Source organism: Odocoileus virginianus, chromosome 6 (genome assembly GCF_023699985.2).
Source record: "Odocoileus virginianus isolate 20LAN1187 ecotype Illinois chromosome 6, Ovbor_1.2, whole genome shotgun sequence".
NCBI lineage: Eukaryota > Metazoa > Chordata > Mammalia > Artiodactyla > Cervidae > Odocoileus > Odocoileus virginianus.
In genome coordinates, this window is record NC_069679.1 from 39,691,594 (window position 1) to 39,706,789 (window position 15,196).

The window sequence follows — 15,196 nt, forward strand, 5'->3', positions numbered from 1 at the left end:
AGATCAAATTGCCAACATTCGCTGGATCACAGAAAAAGCAAGAGAAATCCAGAAAAACATCTACTTCTGCTTCATTGACTACACTAAAGCCTTTGATTGTGTGGATCACAACAAAGTGTGGAAAATTCTTAAAGAGATGGGAATACCAGACCACCTTACCTGCCTCCTGAGAAACCTATATACAGGACAAGAACCAACAGTTAGAACCAGACATGGAACAATGGATGGGTTCTAAATTGGGAAAGGACTATGTCAAGGCTGTATATATATATAAATCTTTAAATAGAAGGAAAAGAGACCAAACATTTTATAGAAAAAGTCACAGAGAAAAATCAATTGATATAAAATGATATAAAAATGACACTTAAATATGTGAAACCTATAAGCAGAAACCTGAGAAACTATATGCAGGTCAAGAAGCAAAAGTTAGAACTGAACATGGAACAACAAACTGGTTCCAAATCAGGAAAGGTATACATCAAGGCTGTATGTGGTCACCTTGCTTATTTAACTTATATGCAGAGTACATCATGTGAAATGCCAGGCTGGATGAAGCACCAGCTGGAATCAAGATTGCAGGGAGAAATATCAATAATGCCAGATATGCAGAATACACCACCCTAATGTCATAAAGCCAAGAAGAACTAAAGAGCCTCTTGATGAATCTGAAAGAGGAGAGTAAAAATGTTGGCTTAAAAATCAACATTCAAAAAACTAAGATCATGGCATCCAGTCCCAACACTTCATGGCAAATAGATGGGGAAACAATGGAAATAGTGACAAACTTTCTTTTCTTGGGTTCCAAAATCACTGTGGACAGTGACTGCAGCCATGAAATTAAAAGATGCTTGCTCCTTAGAAGAAAAGCTATGACAAACCTAGACAGCCTATTAAAAAGGTTTTAATTTCGCTGACAAAGGTCTGCATAGTTAAAGCTATGGTTTTTCCAGTAGTCATGTACTGATGTAAGAACTGGACAATAAAAAAAGGCTGAGCACCAAAAAATTGATGCCTTTGAACTGTGGTGTTGGAGAAGACTCTTAAGAGTCCCTCAGACAGCAAGGAGATCAAACCAGTCAATCCTAAAGGATACCAACCCTAAATATTCTTTGGAAGTACTGCTGCTGCAGCTGAAGCTCCAATATTTGGCCACTTGATGTGAAGATCCAACTCATTGGAAAAGACCCTGATGCTGGGAAAGATTGAGGACAGGAGAAGTGAGCAACAAGGGATGAGATAGTTGGATGGCATCACCAACTCAATGGACATGAGTTTGAGCAAACTCTGGGAAATAGAGAAGGACAGGGAAGCCTGGCATGCTGCAGTCCATGGGGTCACAAAGAGTTGGATATGACTGAGTGACTGAACAAACCATCTATTCAAGAAGTTCCTCATAGGTAGATTTTCTTGCAGACTTTGTGGCAAAGAGCAGACATGTTGCTAGCCCAGGACAAGCCATGATATTTAATCAACAGCAGGGCTGAGAGTACAAACTTCAGAGGGTGACTGAGATGGGTACTGGAGGAGACAGCTGCCCTTCTCCTCCCATAGGAGAACCAACAGAGCCTTCAGAAGTCAGTCTAAGTCAGCACAAACAGGAGTGACTAATACCCACTGGAGCTAGGCTGCAACTGTTGGCTGGAGACTCCAAACAGCAGGTGCAAGAAAATCTTTATCAACTTCCTCCTAAGAACAAGGTGCCCAGGGAACATGGAGGTCTGAGTAAAGCTACTTCCTGGTGAACCTAGACTGGGAGGTAAATGAAATCTAATGCTGCCTTCCTGGGATCATAATAATCAGTTAAAACATGATTAAAAGCAAAGGCTTTTAAAGGAAAGTTATTGTCTGGAGAACAATAGCCCTTTCTTCTGGTCTGTAAGGGTTTCTACGTGCCCTAGCAGTTCAGGCAGCTGAGCAGGAAGAGCCCTGCCCCCACCCCCCCTCACCACACACAAATGGCCCAAGCCTCTGTGAGGCACCTGAGGGCAATGGACAAGCACTCTGGGTGCCCCAAGGCTGCACCTCGTAGTGGGGAACCCCAAGCAAGTCGTGTCTCTGAGGTACAGTGTCATCTCCAAATGGGGAGTTTCATGAGGATTTGATGAGATTATAAATGAGAGGAACAGAGCACAGTCCATCATGGGAATTCATTCAAATCACAGGCTCCCTTTGCCTCCCCCTGATCTACAAAGACCAAGAAGAGGCCCCAAGCAGGGCCCCCAGCACCTCTGACTGCTTCTCCACGTGACTTGCATTTCCCAAGTGCTGGCTAGAGAAGTCTGAAGCTCCCCAGTCTGTGCATGAGGCCAGGGAAACCCACCGAGACCTGATGGGTTCGTTGCTAAGGAAGACCAAGCAGATTCTTGGTAAGTTCCCACTTGACCCCCTGCCTATCACCTCCACGCTCAGCCCACACACTGCCCTTGCCCAGGGCATGCACAACCGAGGAGAAGGCCCTGGGCAAGCCTCCCTGAGGAAGGTTGGGGCAGCTCCACACCAGTATCACCACAAGGGCTGAACTCTTAGCACAAGTATTTTTGTCTCTCTACCAAACACAGAACATGCAAGGTTGCCTAAGAGGTTTCGAGAAAGATACACAAGAGCCCCTTCAAGGAAAAGGAGAGCTTTTCTGGGTGTTACACAGGTCAGCAAAGTCCCCTCCAGGTCTCATGTAGAAGACCAAAGAGGGAGGGCTCAGGCCACAGCCGCCTGGACACAGGATCCCCCCCCCCGCTGCACCTCTGCCCAGTGTGGCTCCTGGCCTCACTCCCAGATACTGCCCAGGCTGATAGAAGCCAGATTTGACTGGCAGACACCAGATCCACACCAGGACAGAAAGGGGAACAAAACAGGTGGAAAGAACGAGTGTAAGAAATAAGATCCAGAAAGCCAAACTGCCAACACCTGTGAAGCTGCCCGGGGCCCAGACCTCTCCTTCCCAAATCTCCCTGGGTGGCTTCCCTCAGCTTCTCCTGTTCACTTCACAGGAGCAATGAACCCACACAGCTTGAGACAACGGACTCCAGTCCTTCCACACAAGGTCATCAGGGTTCTACCGGGCCCCTCCCCTTTCTAGAGCCGTTTCTATCTGAAGCATCAGGACACTCCAATCTGAGCTCCCCTTCTCTGGCTGGTGTGACATAACCACCTCGCAACTTCATTCCAGCCTTGGCCCCACCTCCCATTTCTTGCTCCTCACGTTCACACATTGTGCCCCAGGTACCAGAGCACAGCAGGACGGGCCTCAGGACTTTGGGAGTGGCTTAGAGGGTAAAGCGTCTGCCTGCAATGCAGGAGACCCGGGTTCAACCCCTGAGTTCGGGAAGATTCCCCTGGAGAAGGAAATGGCAACCCACTCCAGTACTCTTGCCTGGAGAAGGAAATGGCAACCCACTCCAGTACTCTTGCCTGGAAAATCCCACGGACAGAGGAGCCTGGGAGGCTGCAGACCATGGGATCCCAAAGACTCAGACATGACTGAGCGACTTCACTTTCTGCTGGATTTGGAGGTGTCCAGAATCTCCTCTCACACACTCCTGTGTGAAATGTGTCTCCCCTGTAGGGAAGCTGAATTTGCCACCCTGTAATACATCTCTTTGACATATTAATTGTTCTAAGCTTGTCATTTTCTGAGAAATAACATGGGAAGGGCTCTGAAAAACAAATAGGAGTTGCTGTTTTGTGAGAAACACTGTTGTAAGAGAAATCCCCATTTTTATGGGCAACTGTCTGTACCTGGAAGAGGATGACCAATTCTCTAGCAACTGATCAATGGAGAAGGCAATGACCTAAGTCCATATACCTTGCCCCTGTTTACTGTGCTTTTCCTGGTCACTTCCCATAACTGACTCTCCCCACCCTTCACATCCTCCTGTGTCTTCAGCTGAAGATGCTATTCAAGGTGAGGGTTTCAGCCATTTTGATGAGTTACTCAATTTTCCCCAGTCTCTGCCACTTACACGTGTTACTAAACTTTTGTTTGATTTTTCTCCTGTTAATCTCTCCAATGACAGTTCAATTCTTAGACCAGCCTGAAGAACCTAGAAGAGCAGAGTAAAAGGCCTTCCTCCCCAACACCGCTCTTTGGGCATCTCCTGACATAGGTTTGGTTTTTATCAGTTTCAACCCAAAACACCACACTCCTCCAGACCCCAAACTCAGGTTCTGACATGTCTCATCTCAGTTTCACAGGCACTAGGTCCCCAGGTGACCCAACAATCCTACCCACTTCAGCTCCACACTGACAATCTCAGAGCAGCAAGACAGCTCAGAAGTCATCACATCTTTACAGTCTTTGAATTCCTTCTGCCATAATGGAGGTTGACCACTTTGACAAGGGTAGCCCCCACAGTTACAGGGAAACCAACCAACCACCCCCACTGGACAGAAATGAGTCCCTGTGACCTCCCAGGTCATACTTTGATGACACGTTGTCCCTCAGTACCCAGCCACCCCCCCCAAATCAGCCTCTCCAGGATCAAAGTGTGTACCTGCCTCCTTCTGTTCTCTCTCATCTCTTCCTGGCTCCACATCCTCAATTCCTTTCACACCTGCTCAGATGCCTCAGTTTTGAATCCCCTCATTAGCCTCATTGCTCTCTATTTAAATACACCCTGAGCTCCATATGCTTCCCACTCCTTAACATGCATGGAATTCACCTGGCCTCTCCATGGTGTTCCTGCTGGGGTTCCATAGATTTGGTGGGGCCCAGGAGTCTAAATTACTAACAAGCTCCAGGTGAATCTGCTGCTACTGCTGCTGCTGCTCACCACTCTGATTAAGAAGACTTCTACTTGGGATGGCATTTCTACTTGGAATTATCTGGCACTTGTTCGAAACCTGACTCCTGGACTCCATCCAGATCTCCTGAAGCAGAATCTTCATTTTAACAAGATCTACACGTGTATATTACGCTCTTCAAATTTTGAGAAAATAGAAGTCAGCAACCATGCCTGCATAGTAGAATCACAGGAGAAATTGGAAAACCATCTGTGGCCCAGGAATACGGCTGACACATTACATAAGTGTGTGGGATCCAGCCATCAGTGGTTTTAAACCTCCTCAGGTGGTTGTAACATACAGCCAGGATTGATAACTCTGCCATCGAGTGTCATAAAGTGCAGGCTCTCCCTTGAGACCACTGCCAGGGAAAGGCTGGAAGTGCTCGGCCACCATGAACTTCTTGGGTCACAGCCTGAGGACCCATTTGACTAGTGCAGCCCTCCACACTGAAACAGAGCAAGACCCAGTGCTCCTTCCTCCCCAGTATTCTGCCTGCCTCTTGTCTATGGAAAAATGTTAATCAAAATAATTTAATCAGAGAAATGAGAAAGTGCAGAAGCAAAGCAAACAGCCAAACAAGACCAAATAATGAAAGTTTAGTCATTAAGCAAAGTATAGGATCTTTAGTTCTTCTACAAGGGCCCTAGATAGTATTCTGTGCCATATGCTTTGAGCTATTTAGTAGATACTGAAAGCAGGCAGAAGTTAACTACATGATAACAAAACTGTAGCCATGATGTGTAATTCTCAAAAATCCAACAAGTTGGGCTTCAGCAGTATGTGAATTGAGAACTCAACAGACATATAGGTTTAGTTTAGAAAAGACAGAGGAACCAGAGATCAAATTGCCAACATTCACTGGATGATAGAGAAAGCAAGCATATTCCAGAAAAACATCTGCTTCTGCTTCATTGACTATAGATATGCCTTTAACTGTGTGGATCACAACAAATGGTGGAAAATTTTTCAAGAGATGGGAATACCAGACCACCTTACCTGCCTCCTGAGAATCTGTATGTGGGTCAAGAAGCTACAGTTAGAACCTTACAAGGAACAACTGACTGGTTTAAAATTAGGGAAGGAGTACAGTAAGCCTTCATATTGTCACATTGTTTATTTAACTTTTATGCAGAGTACATCATGCAAAATGCCAGGTTGGAGAATCACAAGCTGGAATAAAGATTACTGGGAGAAATATCAACAACCTCAGATATGCAGGTTGTTATGCAGATATGCAGGGTGATATCAATCACCCTGATGGCAGAAAGTGAAGAGGAACTAAAGAGCTTCTTGATGGGGGTGAAAGAGGAGAGCGAAAAAGTTGGCTTAAAACCCAACATTCAAAAAACTAAGATCATGGCATCTGGTCCCATCACTTCATGACAAGCAGAAGGGGAAAAGGTGAAAGCAGAGACAAATTTCATCTTCTGGGGCTCAAAAATCACTGTGGATGGTAGCTGTAGCCACGAATTAAAAGATACTGCTCCTTGGAAGAAAATATATGACAAACCTAGACAGCATATTAAAAAGCAGAGACCACTTTGCCAACAAAGGTCTATATAGTCAAAACTACTGTTTTTACAGTAGTCATGCATGGATGTGACAGCTGGACCATAAAGAAGGCTGAGCATTGAAGAATTGATGTTTTTGAACTGTGGTGCTGGAGAAAACTCTTGAGAGTCCCTTGGACTGCAAGGAGATCAAACCAGTCAATCCTAGAGGAAGTCAATTCTGAATATACATTGGAAGGACGGATGCTGAAGCTGAAGCTCCAATACTTTGGCTACCTGATGTGAGTGAAGAGGAAAAGTTAAAATTTAACATAACCTCCTGCTCGTTCTGCCTCTGTAACTCAGCTTGCTCCTTGCAAAGTCTGGATCACGTAGGTCACATAGTCTCAGAAAGCGGGGACTTACAATACTAGGAACTGGAGTTTATCTCACTCACCCTTGTCCTGTTCTTTACAATTGCCCAGCCCCTGCAAACCTGCTTAATCATGACTGTTCGTGTAAAGGTCAGGCATCCCCCTCCCCAATTTGACTGCTTTTCCCGCGTGCACGAAACCCCTTAGTTTAAACTAGCGTATTAGCAGCTAGTGTTGCCCACTATAGTCTGTCTATAAGAACTCTTAACCCCTTTGTTTGGGGCTCATAGCTTAGAGTGTTAACTCCTCTGGGCACACCAGCGTAATAAACCTGAGTTCTCCAACTCTCCGAGTGTGATGCTTGGTTTCTCAAGTACTGGTTTCTACAACAGGAGGGCCAACCTACTGGAAAAGACCCTGGTGCTGGGAAAGATCAAAGCCAAAGGAGAAGAAGGTGGTAGAGGATGAGATGGTTAAATAACATCACCAATCAATGGACATGAATTTGAGCAAACTCTGGGAGGTAGTTCATGACAGGGAAGCCTGGCGTGCTGCAGTCCATGTGGTCACAAGAGTCTGACACGACTTAGTAACTGAACAACAAAAACAACAAAAACCTGCAACAGTTCTGAGAACTGTCTTCAAGGAAATGAGAACAAACTGACCCTGGAACTTATGATTAACTAAACTTTAAAAAATCAGGATGACACTGATCTGACCATTGCACAATTTCAAGATGACTGTCAGAGCTGACTCTGCTGTTTCTGTATGCAGTCACCTCCTTCTGCCTACACCCTTTGTGGATGCGTGCCAGGTAGCTTCAGCCGAGTCCAACTCTATGACCCCATGAACTATAGCCTGCAGCCTGCCAGTCTCCTCTGTCTATGGGATTCTCCCAGCAAGAATACCGGGGTGGGTTGCTCTGCCCTCCTCTAGGGGATCTTCCTGACCCAGGGATCGAACCCGAGTCTCTAATGTCTACTGCACTAGCGGGTGGGTTCTTTACCACTAGCGCCAGCTGGGAAGCCCTCTACACTCCTGAGTCTCCCCTTTAAAAGCTCTTGTCCATTGATCATCAGGGAAAGTTAACCTTTGACATGAGTCTGCTGTCTACCCCATCAGACCATCTCTGAAAAAAAGCAAACCTTCCTTTCTACCAAGCCTGCCTCTCAAGTATTGGCCTCTGAGCAGTGAACAGCCAGACCCCACTTTCTGTAACAATGCTGATTCTTTTTGAGGCAGTACAAAGAAGTGGTTAGGTGCACTACTCTGGTGTCAGGCAGACCTGGATTGGATCTGGAGTCCAACATTAATTAGCTGCATGATCTCAGAAAAATGTACCTAATTTCTCTGGGCCTTATTTCCTCATTGTTAAACTAGAGCTAAGACAGTACCTACCAACTAAAATTGTGAATGCTGAATTAAATGAGAAGCAAGCACAGTTCCTAGCAGAGCACCAGCCCCACACGTGATAAGCAATGGCTCACTGCAGTTACTAACACTGATGCTAACACTCCTGAGATTTTGCATGTGCAGCTGTCACACCACAAGGACTCAAGGTATCCATCAAGGTTTCCCTTCACAAGGAACTCCAGTTTAACCAAATTTGGCTGATCTAGGCAGAAGAGAAGAGCATCATAAGACATGCCCAAAACTAAACACAGGAATGGAGCCAGCTCCAGGGGTCTCACTGGGAAACTTTCAGTGGTGTCCTGGGAAGGATTCAGTCTCAACAGCATCCATGAGCCACTCAGCTCGGGATTCAGGTTTCCAAGTCACAGACTGCTCTGGTCAGGAACAGAGGGAAGGGGCCCTGAAACTCAGGCTCCCAACAGGACCATCAGAAGGAAGCTAATTCTCCAGAGAAATCAGAGACTGTCACCTGGAGAGGCAGAGGTTGGTCAGACAAAAGGAGATGTCTACTTTATCTCATTAATTCTTGGACCCAAAGGCAGGACCACACATTTACTCTTACTGCATATTTATATTATCTTTATTATTGTTTATTTGACTGTGGGGCATTTGGGATCCTAGTTCCCCAACCAGGGATTAAACTCATGCCCCTGCAGTGGAAGCTCAGAGTCTTAACCACTGAACCACCTGGGAAGTCCCAGTACATGTAGGAGGGAGGGCTGTGTTGGGTTTTAGCTGGGACACATGGGATCTTCTGTTGCTGTGAGCTGATCAGTAGTTGTGGCTCGAGGGCTTAGTTCCCCCTGGGTATGTGGGGTCTTAGTTTCCCAACCTGGGATCAAACCCACATCCCCTGCATAGGAAGATGGATTTTTAACCAGTGCATCTCCAGAGAAGTCCCCCCACTACATTTTTTAATGGAAGCTATTATTTCTTTGAATGTTTTTTAAATGACATATTTATTGAGGTCTAATTCACTCTTAAAGTTTACAATTCAGGGCACTTCCCTGGCAGTCCAGTGGTTAGGACTCTGTGCTTCCACCACAGTGGGCACAGGTTTGATCCCTGATTGGGGAACTAACTCCTGTTTGCCAAGTGGCAATGCCAAAAAAAAAAAAGTGTAGAATTCAGTGTTTTAATATATTTACTGAGTATCATCACCATCCAATTCCAGAACATTTCATCACCCCCAAAAGAAACCCCATTCTCATTAGCTATCACTCCTCATTCCTTCTCCCCAACAGCCCCTGACAACCACCCTACTCTGGATATTTTATATAAATAGAATCAGAATATTTGTCCTTTCATGTATCAAAATTCCATTCCTATTTTATGGCTAAACAATATCCCATTGTATGGATACACCACATTTTGTTTATCCATTCAGCACTGGATGGCCATTTGGGTTTTTGTCCACCTTCTGGCTATTATGACTAATACTGCTATGAATATTCTTGTACAGATTTCTGTACAACAGAATCTATACTAAACAGCTGTAAATATCCATATAACCCAGATATTAGCCAATTTATGTCAATCTTTCTTCACCACTCCATCCCCTAGTAAGTGGAAGGGATTACATGCAAGTGTAAATAGCTATAGACTCAACTCAGCTTTGTTCACCTGTGGTTGACTGTTTTTGATAGGGCGTCCATCTTTGGTCCAATCGGCTATGACCAGGGGCACAAGTTATCTGGGCAAAATATTGTGTGCAGAATTATTTCATTTAAAGAGTTATGGTCAAAGTACTCACCAAAACTGACATTTCTAGAAAAATTCAGAAGGTGACCAAGTCACATAAAGACTCCTGATTGTAAACTTTAGGATAATGAGTGTTTCGTATATTTAGTGTTATCTGTTAATTTGTTGATGCTTCAAATAGAAACACTACCATCCAGTCTTATATTTCAGTATGTGTTCATTTATCCAACAGGGCTTACTGAGTGTCACTTGTCCTTTTTCTAGGCATTAGAATACATTTATATTAAGAGGGATCTTCCCTGATGGTCCAGTGGCTAAGATTCCATGCTTTGAATGTAGGGGGTCCTGGTTCAATCCCAGGTCAGGGAGCTAGATCACATATGCTTCAACTAAGAGTTCATATGCCATAACTAAAGATTCCCTATGCTGCAACTAAGACCCAGTGTAGTCAAATAAATAAATAATTTTTTTTTTAAAAAAGAGGTATTCAGGACTACGAGAGTGGGGAGGATCACCATGTAAAGAAAGGACTTCTTACTACCCAAAAGCATTTTCAATCTGAGAGTAATGAGCACCCACGAGGCTTTATTCAAGGAGTCAAGCCACCTACAGCTACCTAAAAATGGCAGGAGAAAACTAGCAAAAGGAGGTGTTACAAAAATATCTGAGAAAGGTAGCAAGAGAAGTGAGATAAAGGGAGAGGAATTTTTTTTCACGCTGAACTGCCTGTGTTTTTCACACGGATGCTATAACGGAAACTTCTCCTTTCTCATTCTCCCTTCCTTCCCTCTACATCTTTGCAGGGCTGTAAGATGCAGAGCTAAGTGGATCTGTGCAGAAGGCTCTGACACACGAATTCCTCCCCCAGCAGCTTGAGGGATGTAATAGGTTGTAGTAGGAAATGCATTAAACCTGGCATCAAAGAATGTGTGGGTGTTCAGCCTTCCTTTGCCAGCTGTATGACCTTGACCAAACTTCTCTGAGGTTTATTAATAGGTTCCCTATTTGTAAGATGGAAATAGTAATCTCTTACTCATTGGATTGTGGACAAAATCAATGCGACAAACAATTTTAAAGTGTCCAGCACATAGTAGATGTTTAATTAAAATGATTAACTTTGCTTTCTTTATCTAAGAATGATAATAATAATAGTAACAGTAAGGTAGGGGAATTATGAGGGCCAAGTATTTTAGACAGTGTTTTATAAATGACAAAGTCCTATACATGTAATCAGATCATCATTCTTTAAGAAATTTGACAGTTGGGGTGGTAGTTAACGGGGTGTCGGTTTTTCTTTGTTGCTTCTTTAAAATCTACCTTATTGCTCCATCTAGTAATAGACTTTATAGCTCTATAATTTCTACAGTTTAGAAAAACAGCCAAAATGAGGTTGAGCTGAAATGATTTCTTGAGTCTTGAGCCAGAGAAATTTATACTGTCTGGCTTTCAGAATGCCTGTTTAAAACAGGTCTGCCATAAAATTTATTTTTCACAGTGTTCAGAAATAACAGCAAATGAGATAATGTTCAAAAGTCACTTTCCATAGAGTAAGTGCTCAATGAATGACTAACACAGTTGATCCCCCAAATTTTTGCCTTCCATTTAGAATTTTACCCCAGACATAGACCCTTTGGAAAGACTAGGTTTTTAAAAGTTCATTCGTGTCCAGTGGTAAAGAATCCACTAGCAATGCAGGGGACACAAGTTCAGTCCCTGGTCCAGGAAGATGACACATGCCTCAGGACAACTAGGCCCACATGCTGCCAACTAGAGAAAACCCACACACAGCAACAAAGATCTAGCGCAGCCAAAAATAAATAAATGTTTTTTAAAAAGAGAAAGATGATTTTAAAAGTACATTAATTAAAGTTAATTCATTTCACTTTTCATTCATCAAAGACCCTAGCCCATCTGGAACTATTCATTGGAATTTCTTAACTAGTCTATAGCAGGAAGCTGCCCTACAAGGAGCTGTTATAATGGGAGACAACATAAGAAAGCCGAAAAAGTTAGCAAATCCACACATCTTCTCATAATTAGCATCTGACTTCTCTTAGACATTTTGAGATATCTGGGGAAATGTGACAATGCCCTCAAGTAGATCAAAGTCTAGAGTATATCCAGGTATATGTAATGGGATAATACTCTGAAACAAGCTAATTTACTAATTGTGTCATTTGCATTTCACCTGTCCCCTCTTCTACAGAAGTATCCATTGGCCAAAGAGGGAACTGGGACAGTGATTGCAAGGATGCCAAGAGAAAGCAGTCCACATTGAGTTTTGAAACCCAGAATAGCTATCTCGAACACCCAGACAACTCTCAAAAACCAGGCTTTGTTATGAGAAAGAGTTTTCTAAATTTAACTCTTAGTAGGAGCATGGGCCATGGACTTGGTCATAAAGCAAACTGGCCTCCATGGCACAGAAAGAATATGCATTCTACCATCTGGCCTGGAGCGAGAAAGATGAGGCTGAGTGGGGACCCGGTCTGGATAGGAAGCAGAAACAGAAAGCACAGCACTCTCTTTCATCCCAGGGTTGGGGGGTGGTGTGAGGAGGAAAGGGGACAGCTAACAAACATGCCATCCCTTTTCTCCCTCTTGGGGTGAAACCTAGAGGTGGAAAACTGGTTCAAATGCCCACATGTGTTTGAGGAAGCTGAGAACACTGTGGTGACAGCAGACGAGGCTGAGGTCTGAATCCACAACCTAAAATGTATGTGTTTTGTTTTTAAGTGTTGATTATTTATTTATTTTTGGCTGTGCTAGATCTTCATTGCTGCATGGGCTTTTCTCTAGCTGTGGTGAGCCAGCTTCTCATCACAGTGGCTTCTCTCGTTGCGGAGCACGGGCTCTAGGACATGCGGGCTTCAGTGGGTGTAACACAGGTGCTCAGGACTTGAGGCTCCCCGGCTCTGGAGCACAGGCTCAGTAGTTGTGGCACAGAGCTTAGCTGCCTCACAGCACATGGGACCTTCCTGCATCAGGGACTGAACCCGTGTCCCCTGCACTGGCAGAAGTACCACTGAGCCACCAGGGAAGCCCAAGAGTTACGTTTTACTTGGCGGACAAAACTGAGGACTTAAGCCTGGGACATAACATCTCAGATAACTCTGAGAGACTGTTCCAAAGAGGCAAAGAGGGGAGCCAGGATGTATAGGAGTTTTTGACCAGGTAATCAGAACATCAAAACATTACTGTAAGTTAAGGAAAACCAGGTATCTCAAAGGAATTGAGCACTTTTCTATGTGTGGGAAGATACAAAGCCTGGGCTTTTTGAAATCATTCCTCTGCTATGCACCTCAGCTCTCTGCAGCCAGGATTCTGTTCTTATCCAGACTCTCCTCGGGGTGCACGGACAAGGATACCCACAGTGGCCGACTGCTAGATGGAGGGGGATCATGCCTCCTTCCTGAGTTCCATCAGGGCTCACCTTCTGGGTGGACATAATGTAAAGGTTTGGTGGCTGTAACATTCTGATATGGCAGGCAGTATTTTTTCATTCACAGGTTCTTACTTAAGAAACTCAGCATGAGGCCCTGTCCAACCTGGTTTGGGAAGCAACAGAGCAGCTGTTGGACAGCTCCTGGCTAGATGCTAGAGTGCTCAGCTGAGGGAACTGCTGGGAGACCTGCCGGGGGGGCAGGGACAGAGGGACTGCTCTGTTCGGACTTCTGGGCAGATACAAGCATCAGCATGATGTGGGACACACCCAAACAATCTTAGCTAATAGAGGTGGTGTTGGTTTATCAGCAAGCACAAGCCCGGAAGTTCCAAACGTTGATGCAAATACTCAGTCGACGATCTATGAAAGAAACAGAAAAAAAGAGTTTCATTCAGTCCAACTGAGGACTACAGCCCAGGAGCGCAGGCTCTACCATGAAAGACAGCCCTCTGGAGAAGCATGGTTTTCCGTAGAGCTTTATATCTTGTCAGAATGAAGAACATCAACGATGGTAGAGGTATTAACATATTCTTTAAAGGTTTCAAATGAAACAGATTAGCACATATACAGCAAGTCAGTGTGATCTCGATACCTGGGAAGGGAATCTTGTCTTTGAAGGAGTATTAGCCTTGGCACTGTCTGGGGGGCATTCATCCTTATCTTCACAGCGGACATACTTTAGTTCCAGATCACGCATTCTTCTCTGAATGGCTAAAGCAGATGTAGAATGCATTATAAAAAGGCTATAAGACAGGCCATTCTCAATACCCGAATTCAATGGTGAACGTTTTTTCCATCACAAAGATCTTCATGGCACTGGAGGAGAAGCATACCTGAATTCAAGCCAGACCATGTGTAAACCAGAATGAATTCCCCATACCTCACTGGGTGAACATTTCTTCCATCACAAAGATCCTCATGGCACTGCAGAAGCACATCCAAATTCAAGCCAAACCACGTATAAGCCAGAATGAATTCCCCATATCTTCAATGGGTGAACACTTCTTCCTTCACAAAGATCTTCATGGCACTGGAGGAGAAACACACGTGTGATGGGGCAGAGCACGTAATGATCCCATGTGCAATCTACTCCTTACACATTATGTCAGCGTGGCACCATTTGGGAAGTCAGAAGCCTGCCTAGAATATATATTTCATGCACAGAATTTACTACAGGGAATTGGTCATCCATGGTATGGAAACTGAGAGGCCAAAATAGGGAACAATGAGGCAATCAGAGATGATAAAAGCATGAAAAATAAAAAAGCTACTATTTAGCCAGAAGGCCAACACATTAGTAGCTAGATGGGTATGGAATGCCCGAATTGTAAACTGTGTTGTTTTATAAAAATAAGAAGATATAGGTGAATTCTTCCCCTGGGTAGCTGCCTGGCTTCCCGCTTATTTCCATCAGGCCTTTGCATCTGAGCAAGGCCTTCCCTGGCCATCCTCTTTTAACTGGCACCTCCCTTCCTGGAACTCCCTATTCCCAGCCCCTGCTTTATTTCCCTCCAAAGTGCTTACCATCAACCGACCAGCTTGGCATTCACTTGCCTGTTGTTTTTTTTCTCCCCAGCCTCACCACACACTAGGCTTGAAACTTTATAAAGGCAGGATTTTTGGTCTGTCGCACTCACTGCCACACCCCAGCCAGTGCAGAGTTGGCACTGAGTCACCGTTATGGTTACAGCTTGTCTACAGTAGTCACGTGTCCTCACCTGCAAAGCCTACTTCTAATTTCTCTGGTTTCCTGTTCTAGAAAATGAGAGCTGAGCTCAAGGATCTCCAAGGGCTCTTCCACAGAGGCATTCCTTGGTTCTGGGTTCTTCTGATTGGAACACATTCCCTACGTGTGGAATCTAAAAAATAAAACAAAAATGACGATAACAAAGCAGAAACAGACTTACAGATATAGAGAACAAACTAAGCAGTTACCAGTGGTGAGACAGACCAGGGAATTCCCTGGTGGTCCAGCGGTTATGGCTCCATGC

The 15,196-nt window shown here is 44.5% G+C and overlaps 1 long non-coding RNA gene across 1 annotated transcript; it reads right to left on the reverse strand.

Moving 5' to 3' along the window:
• Positions 1 to 10,310: 10,310 nt before the first annotated feature.
• LOC139035630 (uncharacterized) lies at positions 10,311 to 15,196 on the reverse strand. The gene is made up of 4 exons (XR_011488260.1): positions 14,924 to 15,196; positions 14,086 to 14,235; positions 13,798 to 13,916; positions 10,311 to 13,565 (listed from the first exon to the last, which is right to left on the reverse strand). It is a non-coding gene; the product is annotated as an uncharacterized lncRNA (long non-coding RNA).